Raw genomic sequence first — 18,431 nt, forward strand, 5'->3', positions numbered from 1 at the left:
TTCTCTTTCCTCTTTTTTTCATCCTGGGAAGTCATTCTTTGATTTGCTTTTTAGGCCACTATCTGTGAAAACAAATCAAACATTCAACATCTGTCATCTAACTCAAAGACATGGAACCTAAACTGCTGAAAGGGGCTCTTTATGTTATATATTTTTTTTTCCTTTTGTAACAAAACCACCCCACTCTAAGCCTTAAACACAATGCTAACCTAACATGGCTATTTGAAAACTAAATGGATAGACTACAATCGAGGAAAATACTGCTACCATCAGGTTCTCCCTTGAGTTAGGAATACACAATTAGAAAAATAATTCTCTAAGAGCAGCTACAAGAATTTCCCTACAATTTCCAGAAAGCTTTTATTATGGCACTTGCTTCCTGTTTGGTAATTTCAGTGGAGCCTTACATTGCCACTAATGTAAAAGATTTGTCAGATTTTCCATTGTGAACTTCATTGTGCTGAGTGTTTAAACATTTCCAACTGTGTCAGCCTAAAATTCTTCCCTGTTAAGTTTCCACCTGGAATGCATTTTTCAAAATATCAGAAATGGTCAACAAATCAGTTTAGCATTTGAAGTTCAAGAAACAACTAAAAAACATAAACCCAGGTAAGTTGTCTTATGTTTGCTTCATCCACCAATGCACACAAATTCATGGGTGCATGTATACACATGGATGCATACATTTCGTCTAAATTCAAGAGGAAAAAAAGGATAGATTTTTCCTGATAAAGAGGAAAACATTGTATAAATTTTTCAGTGAGCTTGGTCATTTCTCAGATCATATGAACCATGGCAATATTTACTTAGTGACAGTAATGTTTTCACTGAGAACACGTCATGAAAAAAACCAATGAAATCTGCTGTAAATATTTATTAATGATTTGCAGTCAAATACAATGTATCTTTTAATTATTTGGTGTTCTAGCTGAGACCATCATGCTAAGGCTCTGACAGAGCAGTGTTCCTTTAGAATAAACACAATGCTTTTTTAGAATGTTACCTAATCCCATTTTCTCCAAATCCTACCCTCTGTCTAGACCTTCCTCACTTATGGCAAGCTTAGTTATTGAGCTTCTTCCTAATGCAAACTTCATCTAAAATATGATAAAATGATGTACTATGTTATTATGATATATTGAAATATATCATAAAAGCAGAGGAGAAAGGAGAAATTGTTTTCCTGAAAATACTTGAATTTCGTATTCTCAAAAGACAATAAAATGGAAGATCTCTAAGACCTCTCCTTATCCTTGAGTATATGAATGAGAGCAACTTAATTTGTTTTCATGTGCAATAGCTTAAATTCAGCACTGATTCTTTTCTCTTAACTACTCCTTTGACGTGGTATAATGAGTAAGAGCATGTCATTTTATTCTTGTGTTTTAACCCTTAGAACCTTTCTGACCTTGGGGACACTTTGCCTCCCAGGGCTAATAAATTTATAGAAACAGTAAAGGATGTACCTGCATGTGTGCCTTTCATGTACAAACCGACCAAACTGAACCCTATATCCCAACCACTTCCTTTGTTTGGCTCTCACAGAGCTCCCACACTCAGAGCCACTATCACTCTGCCCTAATCACTCCAGGACCAGATACCAAATAACCAGAAATAGCCTCTATGCCACAGAGCCTGCCAAAATTATTCAAGGTAGCTAATTCTAAATCTGCTTACCCTGGTTTGCCTTGCCTTCCTGTTAAAACCACAATAAAGGTTCTTCTTTTTTTTTAAGATTTATTTGTTTATTTGAAAGAGAGAGAGAATGAGAGAGAGAGAGAGCACATGAGAGGGGGGAGGGCCAGAGGGAGAAACAGACTCCCCGCTGAGCAGGGAGCCCGAAGCAGGACCCGATCCCAGGACTCCAGGGTCATTACCTGAGCCGAAGGCAGTCACTTAACCAACTGAGCCATCCAGTTGCCCCACAATAAAGGTTCTTACCGATGATTTCACCTCACTTCCAACTGACCCTGGTGCTTTCCCACATGGCCCCTTCTTCTTGGGAACCATAACAAACTGACTTTTTAACGCCAATCATCTCCCGACCTGTTGGCCTCACTATACCTGAATAATAATGACATCTACATTGAAAAACACACGGTATGGAAGAAGAAGTATGGCTTAGGGTCAGAAACATAATCAATTTTCTCAGGTCAAGTAATCTTGTACATTCACTCATTCAGCAGCCTTTTAAGACCAAAATGTTCCTATTGGGAATAAAACAGTAAATAGAGAAGTGAGTCTTTGAAAAAATTATACTCAATTTATACATGCATGTGAATATTAAGACAATTATAGTGTAGTACTTAACATAAGCTCCAGTGTTAAAGGAAGTCTTTATTTCCAAAAGTCTGTATTTCCAGAAGATAAAGTATAGGAGTTGGATACCACCAATATTCTTTGAGTATCACCTCATTAGAGATAGTTCCTGATTATCAGTTAACCCTGCACATCATCTTCCTCATTTTCAGGATGGGGATAACAATGATATCTCTGAAATGGCTGAAAGGATTGCTGAAGTGTTATATTTACAGTGTATGGGGCATGACAGCCATCTACCGTTGCACCCACCAAGCCCATATCCTTTTCTCCCTGACTTCTTTTCTATTCTTCACTTTTCTATAAGTCTTGCATATAACAGCAATCTAGCCAATATAGAACCAGCTTCCCTTGTGCTTTTCACTGAGAATTCAATTTGGCCAATGCTATAGCTTCAGACTGGATACCCTTGGGTTGGAGAACATGTGTTAAGTATTCTTTTAGCAGTCTGCCAAATTGATTCAATTGCATGTTTTGGAACACTAGATTTCTATTTACTTAAAGTAAAACAGATCAGCAAATCATCTCTAATCAACTTGGTATGTGTGTAGCAAAGACAATTAGAAACTTAACTAGATGACCAAAGTAACAGCCAACATTTATGATCAAATACAACCATTAGAAAAATTGGTAGGTAACACATTTAGACTTTTAGCTCATGCAGCATACGCCCTGAATACCACTTTGTACACACAGACAAAATATTTTGCTAGAGTTTTGGAGTTCCATTCTGCTGGAGGAAAGAACATTTTTACAAGTTGGATAAACTAAGCCTTTCAAGGCAAGACTTCTTTGAAAAACACTACCAAGACAGTAACCTATAAGCCTTTTAAATACACCTTGCTTGTTTGAAAGAAATTATCAATACCTTACAAACTTAATTAATTCATTAGTAAATATGCATTAAGTGTCAAGTGCCAAGGATGTGCTAGACACCAGAGACTCAGTGGTGTAAAGGTCATAAATGTCCTTAGTGCCATAGAGCTCACAATATAGGGGAAAAGATAGCAAATAGCCATGGAAACTTGAGATTTTCATCATTCTAAGGATAGTTAATAGATAATAAGAGTTCATCATGGAGGGCTGGAAAGATTTCCTTAGAATCGGACAATTGAACTGAAATACTAAGAATGATTAGACGTTACCTGGGAAAAGAAGAAACTGTGTTCTGGCACTAGCAAAGGCCATGGCAGAAAGGCCATGGTGTATTTAAGGAGATTTGAGAAAGACAGCATAGCATAAGTGGACAAAAATAAGGATAATACATTGTGAGATGAGACTTGAGGGGTAAAGCCAGATCACCACAGCTTTGTAAGTCTTGTTAAATAATTTATTCTCTATCTTATGAGCAATGGAAAAAACATTTACCAGACTTAAGCAAGTATGTGATTTAATTAGATTAGCATTTTTAAAAGATCACTCTGGCCTCTGTGTATAGATTTAATAAGAGGGCAAGAAAAGATAAAGGTATACTTGTTAGGAGGCTATTTTGAAAGCCCAGGATTTATATGATGGCAGCCTCAACTAAGTAGTAGTGGGAAGGTGAGAAAGAAATGCACATACTTGAGAGATATTTAGGAAATAAAATTGGCACAGTTTCTTCTAATTTGAATAAAGATTGTGAGAAAGAGGGAAGTTCGAGGATGGCTGCAAGATTTCAGGCATGTGTAACTATGGATTCACTGAAGTAGAAATTATATTATCTGAAATTGGCAATGTTATAGATGACTAGACTTGAAGGGTGAGACAGATTATGATTTGATTTTGAACGTGCTGACTTAGGGGAGACTTTGAGTCATTTCAGTGAAGATATCTAGGGGACATTTAGATCTGATGTTCAGAGGGGGCATCTGGTCTGGAGGTATAAATTTGTGAGTCATCTGTACATGGAGGTAATTGAAAAGTAAATGTCAATGTGGATGTTGAATGAGAGAGTATAGAATAAGAAGGAATAAGAAGTGAAGTGGGACTAGGCCAAACCCTGAAGAACTCCAAAATTTGGTGGCTGATTAAAGGAAATTAAAGAGAAAAATGCCCAAAGGAAGAAGGAAATCACTTGGGGCAATACTACTACCTCCTGTCCTAAGTGTCTTGGGTAGATATAGAATCAGAGTGGCATAAAATGTATTTTGTTAAAACCAACCAGAAGCCATCCACCACAGAAAAAGTTACTGAGCAAACAAGTAGACCAGTACTCTCAGCCAGTTGATATAAACCAGACTTCATCAAAATTAGCACAATGGGCATACGAACAGAATGGGTCAGAGGGCAAAGATGGAGATTATGTGTGGGTCCAATAGTGTGGACTCCCACTTACCAAAGCCATTCTAGCTCTAGTCCCTTCTGAATATCCAACAAATCAGAATGAAGACCAATGTTTGTGCTGCCAATAGGGCATTATATCTTAAGACCAAATGGCCACTTGGTGGTGACTTGACTATATCGAGTCATTTTTACCCTAGTTCAAAGATCCAATAGTTATCTTTACAAGGATAGATACTTAACTTTGCATATGTATTGTATCAGATAGCACCAGGCATCCAAGTCTTACAAAATACCTGATCAATAAGCATGGAATGTCACACAATACAGGATCTGATAATGGGACCCACTTGACAGCAAGGGAGTTGTGGGATTAGGCCTAAAACAATGGAATCCATTGGTCATATCATGTACCATGTCATCTAATGGCATATAATGGAATGTAGGAATAGCCTTCTAAAAGGTACAGCTGAAAGCTCAGAGGAATTACTCTGAAAGGATGGTGTACCATCTGTCAGGATACAATACATTTATCAAGTCAGAGGCCTTCATATGGTGCTGTGTGTGCCCCAGAAGGAAAACATGTGGTCCAGGATCCATGCTATAGGAGCAGGAATGTCTCCATTTACCAACACTGTCAGTGATTCCCTGAGATTTTTATTTTATTCTCCTTACAACTCTGGTTTCTATGGAGACACAGCCAAAGTCTTAGTTTGGCTACAAGTTAAAGCTCTTTGTGCCCAAGGGCAAGCGGGAAAAAACAGGGAATCAAAATACCATCAGAGGTAATTGACCACGTCAGCAGGAGATATGGCTGCTTTTACACAATGAAAACTGGGAGGAATTATTTGTGTAACCCAGATGATTTACTTGGGTGCCTCCTGATACACCCTTCTTCCATTGTAATTGTGAATAAACATGTGAAAATTTGAGAGAAGCGTGACTATCAAGTGTTCTGTCCCTTTATTATGAAGGGTTGGGTCACAAGCCACCAATACCTGAATGGGTGATAGCCGAAGGCTTGAGGAATTAAGAATGGATAGTGGGGAAGGAAGAGTGCCACAGCTGGACATCAACTGCAATGACTGCGGTTGTAGCTTATTCTACTAACTTTTTCCAAGAAAGGCTCACAGGAACAATGGAGTAGCTGTTTCCAAACTGCGAGGGAGGAAACTGAGAATGAGCAGGGGAAGGGAGGAAATTTAAAATAAGCAGGGGAAGGCTCTGGAGAGATCATCAGATTGTCGTGTAAATTTGATGCAAAGTCAAGGAGGAAGTGAGAAAAGGTTGGACGGAAGTGTCCTGGGTTGTCAGCTAGTCTAAGAAAGATGCAGACAAGTTTTGGAGAGCCCTTGAGCTAAAGGTATCTGTCAGAGTAGTCTTGGATCTCCAAGTAATGGGTGTGCCTTAGTTTTCCTGTGGCACCAAATAATTGGCCGAGAGAAGCCTTTGGGAGGTGTGGCTTTAGAAACAATAGATTTTTAAATTGAGCAGCTGAAGCCATCAGTTAATTTTTGCTTCCTATTGCTGAATATCTGCAAGCACATTTTCATGGTCATCACAGTCATTACTTTAGATCATATTGGTCACTGGAGGCATAAAATCGGCCTGACTACAAAGTGAGAATTCCTAGGAAAAATAAATAAAGATCATCTCCAGTAATCTGCCCAGAAACCTCAAAGTGCTCCTTCCATATCTACTGGATTCATTCAAATATCAATTCTGTCTGATTGCAGCCTACAAAATACTCTTGATTCCTTCCACTGCTTTTATCAGCTCCTAACTAAATTTCAGAAACAGACTTCTAATAGGTATTCCTAAATCTGGTCTCACCTCTCAACATGTTTGGAAAATAGCTGTTGGTCAAATCTCTCCAATAAACCGATATGATCATTTAACTGCCCTGCCCCCCAAATCCTAAATGTTCCCTCACATACAATATCTACCATTCCAGCTTAAACTCTTTATACTTCTACATGCTGAAGCAATGACAGAATTTCCAAAATTCCCTGTCCATATTTTCTTTCATCTTTCTCCAAGATTTTATGTATGCCATTCTTACTTTCTCCTTCAGAAAAGTAGAGGACAGATGGCCTATCACAACTATCATTTCCTCTGGGGAGTTTCTCAGGTAGACTTGGTTGTTCTAGATATTTTCTCCCATAAATAAGTATGTATTCTATCCTTTAAAATATTATATTGACATTATTTGTTTATAGGTCTGTCTTGTCTTTGGCAGAAACAGTGCAAATAATAGAGACCTCAGTTTAATTTTCAGCCTTCTAACTTATCATAAAAGTTCCTTGAAAGTTGGTTTCATCATTTGTCAAATGGGAAAACAGTAGTCTTCATGTATGGCTCTTTTATGATTAAATGATATAATGCCTGAAGAGACTAGCAAATGATGAATAGATATTATTACTACCAGCTAAACATTATGGAGTGCTTACTCAGTATCAGCCAGTATACTAAATATCTTCTCAATTCTTAAAATCCTAGAGGTTTTACTATCTTTATTTTAAAGATGAGGACCTGAAGCAGAAAGAGGTTAAATGAATTGCTCACATCACATTTATCAAATGTTGGTGTCAGGATTTCAACCCAGCAGTCTGAATGAAGAGCACATACTCATTCATTAAACTCTTAAATGTTGGCTGCTTAATATATATATTTCCTTTCCTTCATATCCATACCCTTATTTTTTCCCCAATTGTAGTGTTTTGTTTTCACAAGAAGTGAGGCTTATTTGTATGGATCATCTCCATATCCCCAGAAGCTAAAACAGTGACTACAACAGAGCAAGTACTAAATACATGGAAGTTAGATGAATGAATTCATGCCTGTAGGAAAGCATTGTTTAAGCAAAGCCAGTCTTAGCTGCAACATCTTTAGGCAAGCTTAGCGGGAATCTGCCATGGACTAAATTGTGTTCCTCTAAAATTTATGCTGAAACCCCAAACTTCAGCATGACAATATTTGGAGATGGGGCATTTGACAGGCAATTAGGGTTAGATGATGTCATAGAGGTGGAGCCCTCATGATGGGACTACAAGAAGAGTGAGAGTGAGAGGGATGGTTCTCATTCTGCCATGTCAGGACACCAGGGAGAAGGTGACCATCTGCCAGCTCACCAGAAACTGAATTTTAGACACCACACAGTCTATAGTATCCTGTTTTAGCAGTCTAAGCTATTTAATACAGGGTCTAAGCCTAAGATACAATTGTAAAGCACTAATCTATGTCAGGGCATGCTTTTAGCAGAAGTTTTGTGAAGTATAATTAGATAGGCAGGGTCACCCAGGATCATGGGCGTAGCTGATACAGAAATTTATCAGCAACAAGGTACCTGGCACACTGAGATATAGTCAAGAATAGAGGTCAAGTTCATATCAACAGAATAGACAGGTTGATACTTTAATAAATGAATGAAGTCAAGATCAGAGTTGCAAACTAGGACAGCTATGGAAGCAGGGCCAAGAAACAAGCTGTCCCTGAGTCATTGTGCTCTGACTGGCACTTTCTCTAAAGACAGATGTGCCTTTATTTGTGGCTCATCATGTTTTCTCTTATCTTCTCCACTTTGGAAAGGGTGAGAGAGGGAAGAATAAATTGAGGGCTAGGGTTTGGATCCCATCTGATGTCATATGTTGGGCTAAGAAGAACATGCTCTCAACTAAAGACGGTATGACCCCACGGGAAAGCTTTAGAGAACAAACAGCACACAGAGTTAGTCCCAACTTGAAGCAAGTCTACCATCTATGTCAGGCAGTCTTGAACTGAAGGCTTTCATCCCATAGGATGAAAGTGGGGGGGGGCGGGCATAACTTCCTGGACTCGGTGGTCCTCATCAGCGTAGAGCAATATTCTGAGAAGAGGGGAAGGTTTGAGCGAAGCAGCCAACACCCTGAGGCTAAGAGATGCTCTAGCCTGACAAAGAGAACATGGAAGGGAAAGGGACTGTCACTAGAGTATCTACCACATCTCACATGAGGAAATGCACAGTCATGCATTCTCTTCTGTTAGGCTCCCAAATCCCCATCAAAATACATCAGTAGTTGTTTGTTCCACTATCTGATTCCACCTTTTTAGATTCTTGCATCTCCCTTTGTCTTAATAGGCAATTTCACAACTTTTGGCCAGCACCTGATCCTTTCTATCCTGTCCCATTGCAATAGGAGTACTGTTGACAGAATATTATTCTAAAATGCAAGAGGTATTTTGGTGACAGTGATTTTCAAGTATTCCCCATAAATTTTAGGATAGTGTATTTTGCAATATACATATGCCCTTAATGATTTGGCATCATTTTTAGCTATTCCATCTCAACCTTCCACTTCACCCCACCTTGCACTTTATATTCCAGTGATACCCATCCAGCTACCTGTGACTTTGCACCCACAGCTTCTTCTGTCCTGCCTTTGGACTCGACCTGGAATTCTCTCTATCCCCTTTGTGCTTCTAACAAACTCTTCCTTAGATGTTATGTATCATATCAAAGCTTATCTAATCTGTGCAGCCTTTTTTGGTGCCCTCGGGAAAATTGAGGAGCTTAGCCTTCTGTGGTTCTGTTACATTGCATTTTCAGAACACCTTATAACACTTAGCTCACGGTGTTACTATTTGATTGGGTTGTCCTCTTTCCTATCAGACTTCCCTATGGACTGCATGTTCATGTCTCCCCCCACCTACCAAAATTCAAATGTGAAACCTTAATCCTAAATGAGATAGTATTTGGAGATGATGCCTTTGGGAGGTAATTAGATCATGAGGGTAGAGTTCTCATAATGGGATTAGTACCTTTACAAGAGAGAACGGAGAGAGCTTGCTTAATTTCTTTGCTCTCCAGCATGTGAGGACAGTGCAATAAGATAGCTACCTACAAGTCAGGAAGCAGGCCCTCACCCAGATCTGCTAGTGTCTTGATTTTGGATTTCTCAGCCTCCAGAACTGTGAGAAATAATGTTTGTTGTTTAAGCCATCCAGTGTGTGTTTTTGTTATAGCAGCCCACAATGACTAAGACAGACTATGCACATTTTAAGGGCAGGGACAGTCTTCCTTTGGATAAACAATGTTAGACAGTTCCTGTCACATAGTAAACTTTCCATAAATGTGTCTTTAGTGAGGAAACTAATAAAAGAAAGAATACTGATTTAGAGCCTTTATCACTCATTAATCTGATTCTATCAGTCACCTTTTTATAATTATGCTTCTTTCCTCATTAGATGAATTTTGTCTAGCATGGAAAGGGAATCTAATAGCATTCAATTGAGGAGGTGGCCTACACGACACCAATGGATATTGGAAGAAAGATGTACTGGGACAAAAACAAAAGGTGGGGGGGAAGTGTGAGATCCCTTAAATCATACTAAGTAGAGTTTTTGTTTTGTTTTGTTTTGTTTTGTTTGCTGTCTTTCCTCATGGATCTCTCATCGTGGGACAGACAATCACATAAGCATTGCTCATGAGACGTTCCAGTTCACTGTGAAGTGGATAATACTCTTAGGCCACTAGGGGGCTACAGGTATTCATTCATTTTTTGGCACTTTATTTTTCTTAGCTACTGCTGCATATACTAAAAAGATAGGAAGAAATCACCAAAACACATATAAGGGGAAGTTTAACAGAATCTGCACATCCTAGTAAGTAACATTTTTAAGCTTGAGATTAGAAGTCAACACTATTTTGCCTTAAATCAGTCTTCAGGCAGCAATAACAAAAGCTTTGAGATAACAGAGGCCGGGATTTCAGATCCCTTTCTGTCACTTAGGAGCTAGGTGACCTTTGGAAATAGCTTATTATATTTTTGAATCTCAGTTTACTTACTCATCTATAAATCCATATCCTTTTGAAACTAAATGACAAAGCAGGTTTAAAGTGTGAATGGACTATGTAACAAGTACTCAACAAATGTTAGAATTCTGATTATTATTGCTTCCATACTGAGGAGTTTAGAGCTATGGTCCAGGGACCAAAAAAGTAAAAATGTCCGAAGATTACAAAATAGATTCTCAATGTGTGTTGTTTTCTTTGCCCCATGGGTGAGCTTCACAAATGATTAAAATTATTAAGACTTCTGTCTACTCGACGCAGATAGCAAGGAATGAAGAAAGAAAAACAGCAACCAATCCACAAGCAGGCACAGGGAGACAGAATTCAGAAGAGATGGAGTAGATAGGGCAGAAATGAAAGTAGAAAGAGTAAGTTGAAGCCTGGGGCTTGCTGTAAAGGCGGAAAAGACACTATGGGGAGTTCTGCAGTTCTTGTGAATATGCAACACATTCAGAGGTCTCACTTCTCCCCTCCATCTTCCAGTAAGTCTTGGAGAATTTTCTTTGGAAATTCAGTCCTAGAATGATTCATACCTTAATCACTTCATGTAGTTGTTTTTTTCATCCATTCAATTTTGAGATGGTAATTGAACAACTATTTTTTTCTGCCATATATTGATCCAAGAAAGGAGTCAAGATCTTTTTAATAAATATTTTATTCCTTCATGCAATAAATGGCTGGCATACTTCATGATCTGGTACTATGTTAGAGGCAGCAGCAGAAAAGACAAGTATGGTCCCTACACAGATGGAAATTATAGCCTTTTAGTAGAGACAAACACTAAATGGAAAATCATGCAAATAATAAATTATTCATTCTAGTAGGGTTGTGGGAGTCAAATGGGAGGGAGGGAGAACGAATCATGAAAGAGAGAAGGTGCCACAGGCATACCTAACCCATTTGCAACTAACCCATTTCTAACCCAACCTTGCCAACTGCTAATCATTGTCAAGTCTAATATAAGACTCTAATTTTACTCTTGGAGCAAATTTTCCATTTTCCAACATATTTCTGTGATGATAGGGAAAAAACACTGTTCCCAAAGTGCTTACCATTGATAAAGTCTTCTGGCACTCTCTGGAATGAGTAGTTTGTTTGTTTTCTTAAAGATTTTCTTTATTTATTTGAGAGAGAGGGAGAGGGAGAGAAAGAGAGAACATAAACAGGGGGAACAGCAGGCAGAGGGAGAGGGAGAAGCAGACTCCCCACTGAGCAGGGATCCGGATGTGGGACTTGATCCCAGGAATCTGGGATCATGACCTGAGCCACAGGCAGACATTTTTGAGGTTTGTTGTTGTTGTTGTTTAATTTTATTATGTTATGTTAGTCACCATACAATACATCATTAGTTTTTGATCTAGTGATCCATGATCCATTGTTTTCGTATAACACCCAGTGCTCCATGCAGTAGGTGCCCTCCTTAATACCCATCACCGGGCTAACCCATCACCCCTCCCCTCTAAAATCCTTTAGTTTCTCAGGGTCCATAGTCTCTCATGGTTCATCTCTCCCTCTGATTCCCCCCCCCTTCATTTTTCCCTTCTTCTCCTAATGTCCTCCATGATATTCCTTATGTTCCACAAATAAGTGAAACCATATGATAATTGACTTTCTCTGCTTGACTTATTTCACTTAGCATAATCCCCTCCAGTCCCATCCATGTTGATGTAAAAGTTGGGTGTTCATCCTTTCTGATGGCTGAGTAATATTCCATTGTATATATGGACCACATCTTTATCCATTCGTCTGTTGAAGGGCATCTCAGCTCTTTCCACAGTTTGGCTATTGCGGACATTGCTGCTATGAACATTGGGGTGCATATGGCCCTTCTTTTCACTACATCTGTGTCTTTGGGGTAAATACCCAGGAGTGCAATTGCTGGGTCATACGGTAGCTCTATTTTTAATTTTTTGAGGAAACTGCACACTGTTTTCCAAAGTGGCAGTACCAGCTTACGTTCCCACCAACAGTGTAAGAGGGTTCCCCTTTCTCTACAACCTCTCCAACATTTGTTGTTTCTTTCCCTGACCATTTTTTGCCATTCTAACTGGTGTAACGTGGTATCTCAGTGTGGTTTTGATTTGAATTTCCCTGATGGCTAATGATGATGAACATTTTTTAATGTGTCTGTTAGCCATTTGTATGTCTTCTTCATAGAAGTGTCTTTTCATGTCTTCTGCCCATTTTTTGACTTGATTATTTGTTTTTTGGGTGTTGAGTTTGAGAAGTTCTTTATAGATCTTGGATACCAGCCCTTTATCTGTAGTGTCATTTGCAAATAGCTTCTCCCATTCTGTGGGTTGCCTCTTTGTTTTGTTGACTGTTTCCTTTGTTGTGTAGATGCTTTTTATCTTGATGAAGTCCCAAAAGTTCATTTTTGCTTTTGTTTCACTAGCTTTTGGAGATGTATCTTGAAAGAAGTTGCTGTGGCCAATGTCAAAGAGGTTACTGCCTATGTTCTCCTCTAGGATTTTGATGGATTCCTGTCTCAGTTGAGGTCTTTCATCCATTTTGAGTTTATCTTTGTGTATGGTGTTAGAGAGTGGTCAAATTTCATTCTTCTACATGTGGCTGTCCAATTTTCCCAGCACCATTTATTGAAGAGACTGTCTTTTTTCCACTGCATATTTTTTCCTGCTTTGTCAAAGATTATTTGACCATAGAGTTGAGGGTCCATATCTGGATTCTCTATTCTGTTTCATTGGTCTATATGTCTGTTTTTGTGCCAGTACCATGTTGTCTTGGTGATCACTGCTTTGTAATATAGCTTGAAATCAGGCAACGTGATGCCCCGAGCTTTGTTTTTCTTTTTCAACATTTTCTTGGCGATTCGGGGTCTTTTCTGATTCCATACAAATTTTAGGATTATTTGTTCTGGGACTTTGAAAAATATCATTGGAATTTTGATCAGGATGGCATTGAAGGTATAGATTGCTCTGGGTAGCATAGACATTTTAACAATGTTTATTCTTCCGATCCATGAGCATGGACTGTTTTTCCAACTTTTTGTGTCTTCTTCAATTTCTTTCATGAGCGTTCTGTAATTCCTAGAGTATAGATCCTTTACCTCTTTGGTTAGGTTTATTCCGAGGTATTTTATGGTTTTTGGTGCTATTGTAAATGGCAGCATTTCTCTAATTTCTCTTTCTATACTTGCATTGTTAGTATATAAGAAAACAGCTGATTTCTGTGCATTGATTTTGTATCCTGCCACATTACTGAATTGCTGTATCAGTTCTAGTAATTTGGGGATGGAGTCTTTTGGGTTTTCCACATAAAGTATCATGTCATCTGTGAAAAGAGAGAGTTTGACTTCTTCTTTGCCAAGTTGAATACCTTTTATTTCTTTTTGTTGTCTGATTGCCGTTGCTAGGACTTCTAGTACTATGTTGAACAATAGTGGCTAGAGCGGGCATCCTTCATGTGGTCCTGATCTTAAGGGAAAGGCTCTCAGCTTTTCCCCATTGAGGATGATATTCACTGTGGGTTTTTCATAGATGGATTTTATGAACTTGAGGAATATTCCCTCTATCCCTATACTCTGAAGAGTTTTAATCAGGAAAGAATGTTGTATTTTGTCAAATTCTTTTTCTGCATCAATTGAGAGGACCATATGGTTCTTCTCTCTCCTCTTACTAAATGTGTTCTATCACATTGTTTGATTTGCAAATGTTGAACCACCCTTGCATCCCAGGGATAAATCGCACTTAGTCGTGGTGGATGATCGTTTTAATGTATTGTTGGATCCGATTAGCTAGGATTTTGTTGAAGATTTTGGAATCCATGTTCATCAGGGATATCAATTTGAAATTCTCCTTTTTGATGGGGTCTTTCCCTGGTTTGGGGATTAAGGTAATACTGGCCTCATAGAATGAGTCTGGAAGTTTTCCTTCTGTTTTTATTTTTTGAAACAGCTTCAGAAGAATAGGTATCACTTCTTCTTTGAATGTTTGGTAGAATACCCCAGGGAATCCATCAGGCTCTGGACTCTTTTTTTTGGGGAGGTTTTTGATCAGTGCTTCAATCTCGCTAGTGGTTATTGGCCTGTTCAAGTTGTCAATTTCTTCCTGTTTCAGTCTTGGCAGCTTATAGGTTTCCAGGAAGACATTCATTTCATCCAGATTGCTCAGTTTATTGGCATTTAGTTGTTGATAATAATTTCTAATAATTGTTTCTATTTCCTTGGTGTTAGTCATGATCTCTCCCCTTTCATTCGTAGTTTTACTAATTTGGGTCCTTTCTCTTTTTTCTTTTGGTTAAGTCTGGCCAATGGTTTATTGATCTTAAAAATTCTTTCAAAGAACCAGCTTCTAGTGTTCTTAATCTGATCTACTGTGTTTCTGGTTTCTAATTCATTGATCTCTGGTGTAATCTTAATTATTTCTCCCCTAATGTGTGGCTTAGGCATCGTTTGTTACTTTTTCTCTAGTTCTTTAAGGTGTGGAGTTAGTTGGTGAATTCGGGATTTTTCTATTTTCTTGAGTGAGTCTTGGATAGCTATGTATTTCCCCCTTAGGACCACCTTTGCAGTATCCCATAAGTTTTGGACCGATGTGTTTTCGTTCTCATTGGTTTCCATGAATTGTTTAAGTTCTTCTTTGATTTCCTGGTTGACCCAAACATTCTTGAGCAGAGTGGTCTTTGAATTTCTTCCAAATTTTTTCTTGTGATTGAGTTCCAGTTTTAAAGCATTGTGGTCTGAGAACATACAGGGAATAATCTTAGTCTTTTGGTACCAGTTGAGACCTGATTTGTGACCCTAGTATGTGGTCTATTCTGGAGAAAGTTCCAGAGAAGAATGTGCTCGAGAAGAATGAGTATTCTGTTGTTTTAGGGTGGAATGTTCTGTATATATCTATGAGGTCCATCTGGTCCAGTGTGTCATTCAAAGCTCTTGTTTCTTTGTTGATTTTCTGCTTAGATGATCTGTCTATTGCTGAGAGTGGAGTATTAGGGTCTCCTACAATTAACGTATTTTTATCAATATGACTCTTTATTCTGGTTAATAGTTGGCTTATATAGATGGCTGCTCCCATGTTGGGGGCATAGATATTTACAATTGTTAGATCTTCTTGTTGCATAGACCCTTTAAGAACGATATAGTGTCCTTCTGTGTCTCTAACTACAGACTATAGTTTAAAATCTAATTTGTTGATATAAGAATTGCTACCCCAACTTTCTTTTGAGGTCTGTTGGCATGGAAGATGGATCTCCATCCCTTCACTTTCAGTCTGGATACAACTTTACGTTCAAAATGAGTCTCTTGTAGGCAGCATATGGATGGGTCCTGTCTTTTTATCCAACCTGCAATCCTGTGCCTTTTTATGGGAGCATTGAGGCCATTCACGCTGAGAGAGAGATTACTGAAAGATTTGAGTTAATTGTCATCATGTTGCCTGTGAAGATGTTATTTTTATAGATTGTCCCTATAAATTTCTTTTGTATATCACTCTTGGGGTCTTTCTCCTTTAAGAACCCCCCCTTAATATTTCTTGCAGGGCTGGCTTCGTGGTCACATACTCTTTCAGTCTGCCTGTCTTGGAATCTCTGCATCTCTCCATTCATTCTAATTGACAGCCTTGCTGGATAAAGAATTCTTGGCTGCATGTTCTTCTTGTTTAGTACCCTGAATATGTCTTTCCAGCCCTTTCTGGCTTGCCAGGTCTCTGTGGCTAGGTCTGACATTATTCTGATGTTCCTCCTTCTGTACATAAGGAATCTTTTCCCCCTACCTGCCCTTAAGACGGTTTCCTTGGTTCTAAGATTTGTGAGTTTTACTATTACATGCCGAGGTGTTGGCCTATTTTCCTTGATCTTGGGAGAGGTCCTCTCTGCCTCTAGGATGCAAATGTTTGTTGCATTCTCCAGATTAGGGAAGTTCTCAGCTAAGATTTGCTCAAATATATCTTCTAGGCCCCTCTCTCTCTCCACCCCCTCTGGGATTCTAATAATTCTGACATTGGAACACTTCATGGTGTCATTTATCTCTCTGATTTAATTTTCATGGATTCTGAGTTGTTTTTCTCTGGCCTCCTCTTTTCCCTTTTTATCTATTAAATTGTCTTTCAGGTCGCTTATTTGTTCTTCTGCCTCACTTACCCTAGCTGTTAGATTATCTAGATTAGATTGAATCTCAATGATAGCATTTTTAAGTTCTGCCAATTCAGCTTTCATTTCTGCCCTTAGAGACTCTATGTTGCCATTGATTGATTTCTCCATTCTAGCCATTGTCGTCACAATTGCTAGCCTAAATTCCATCTCCGACATCTTGGTTATGTCTGCATCCATTTGTAAATCTGTGGCATAAGTCATAATCTCAGAGTCTTTCCTATTTTGGGGGTTCCTCCTCCTAGTCATTCTACTGATGGGTTGTTGAGGGAATGTATAGAGTCCAAATTATTGACCAGAACCCAAGCAAGATGGACCTGTTTTCTAGGGAGCTTAGGGTTGCTGGTCTCTTGTTCTAGCCTGTCTTCTGGGGGAGGGCCTGCTGCACTGTTACTCAGGCAACCCTGTTTGGGTAGAGTTGTCTTGCTCCCCTGTGGTGGGGGATGAGCTCAGTGGGAACCAGTTTTTTGGGGGCTTTTGTTCTCTGGCATCTTTCTCTGGTGGCTTTCCACATCTCTTCTGAGAGTCAGAGCAGAAGAGACCTTTTCCAACCCTCTGCCTCAGAGCAGAAAGATCACAGTCTGTTCTTCAGTGAGCTCTCCTGGCCTCACTAATTCCTTTCTGTCTGTGCTGCTATAAACTGCAGCGGCCTGGGTTGTGCACCCCTCCACAGCGCTCCCAGTCCTGCCTCCAGGTTGGGCACATCTCTGCTTTTTGTGCTTCTAAAACCGCCAGCTGCCCCCAGTTCGCTCGCCTGGCCCTGCCGCTCCGGGTTTCCATCCGGGGGGACTGCCCTAAAGTCCTTTCCCCACTGCTACCGGTCTGCAAGTCTTTGCCCTGTCCCCAGCATGGGAGGCTATCTCTCACCAGTGGTGTAGGATCCCAGTGGTCAGGCTCCCTCCCGTTGCCATTTATCCTCTGATACCTGTCCGCAGAATCACGACTCCCCACTTCATACCTCAAAACCAACCACCAGCGCTATTCTGTTTGTAGAGATCCAGATCTATCTTCTTACATCTCAGGCTGATTTCGTGGGTGCTCAGAGTGGTCCTGTAGATATTCAGCTCAATTCTGGAGACCAGTTGGATAGGGTCCCCTACTCCTCCACCATCTTTTTGGAATCTACAGGCAGATGTTTAACTGAGTGTCTCTCCCAGGTGCCTGAAGTGAATAGTTTTTACATAAAAGTGATGGGAGTCTGTGGGGACTTGCTCCTCTAAAGAAGGGAGGCATTTTCAGTTGCAGGAGTTCTGAAATGTGGGAGGAGGGTTCAACTCTTGTCAGCTGGTATAATCAGCTTGTCATCATGCTCTGGCCCCCAAAGCACAAATATATCAGAGATCTATCTTAAAGGTTGTGGTTTATAAAGAGATTATTCAAGGAGACCTCAGAGTAGAGTGATTAAGAGTATAAGCACTGTTGGTGGACTACGTGGGTTTGATTATGACTCTACAATTCACTGGCTGTGCAATCTCGGGCAAATCACTTAACCTTTCTATTTTCTTTTTTTTTAAGATTTTATTTATTTATTTGACAGAGATAGAGAGAGCACAAGTAGGCAGAGAGGCAGGCAGAGGGAGAGGGAGAAACAGCCTCTCCGCTGAGCAGGGAGCCCGATGCGGAACTCGATTCCAGGACCCTGGGGATCATGACCTGAGCTGAAGGCAGCCACTTAACCAACTGAGCCACCCAGGCGCCCAAGTCATTTAACCTTTCTGTGTCTCCTTTCACGTGTACAGTAGGAAAAACCAGAATCTACTACATGAGGTTGTTGTGAGGATTAAATGAAATAATACATGTAAATACAAAAATATCCTTGTGCACATAGAAAATCCCTCATAAACATTATGTATTTGTGTGTGTGCATGTGTGTAGTGTGTTTGTATTAAGGGTAGAGAATACTTATGCAACT

Source organism: Eumetopias jubatus, unplaced genomic scaffold (assembly GCF_037043125.1).
Source record: "Eumetopias jubatus isolate StellerSeaLion01/CBP00866 unplaced genomic scaffold, mEumJub1_p1.0 scaffold_1, whole genome shotgun sequence".
Taxonomy (NCBI): domain Eukaryota; kingdom Metazoa; phylum Chordata; class Mammalia; order Carnivora; family Otariidae; genus Eumetopias; species Eumetopias jubatus.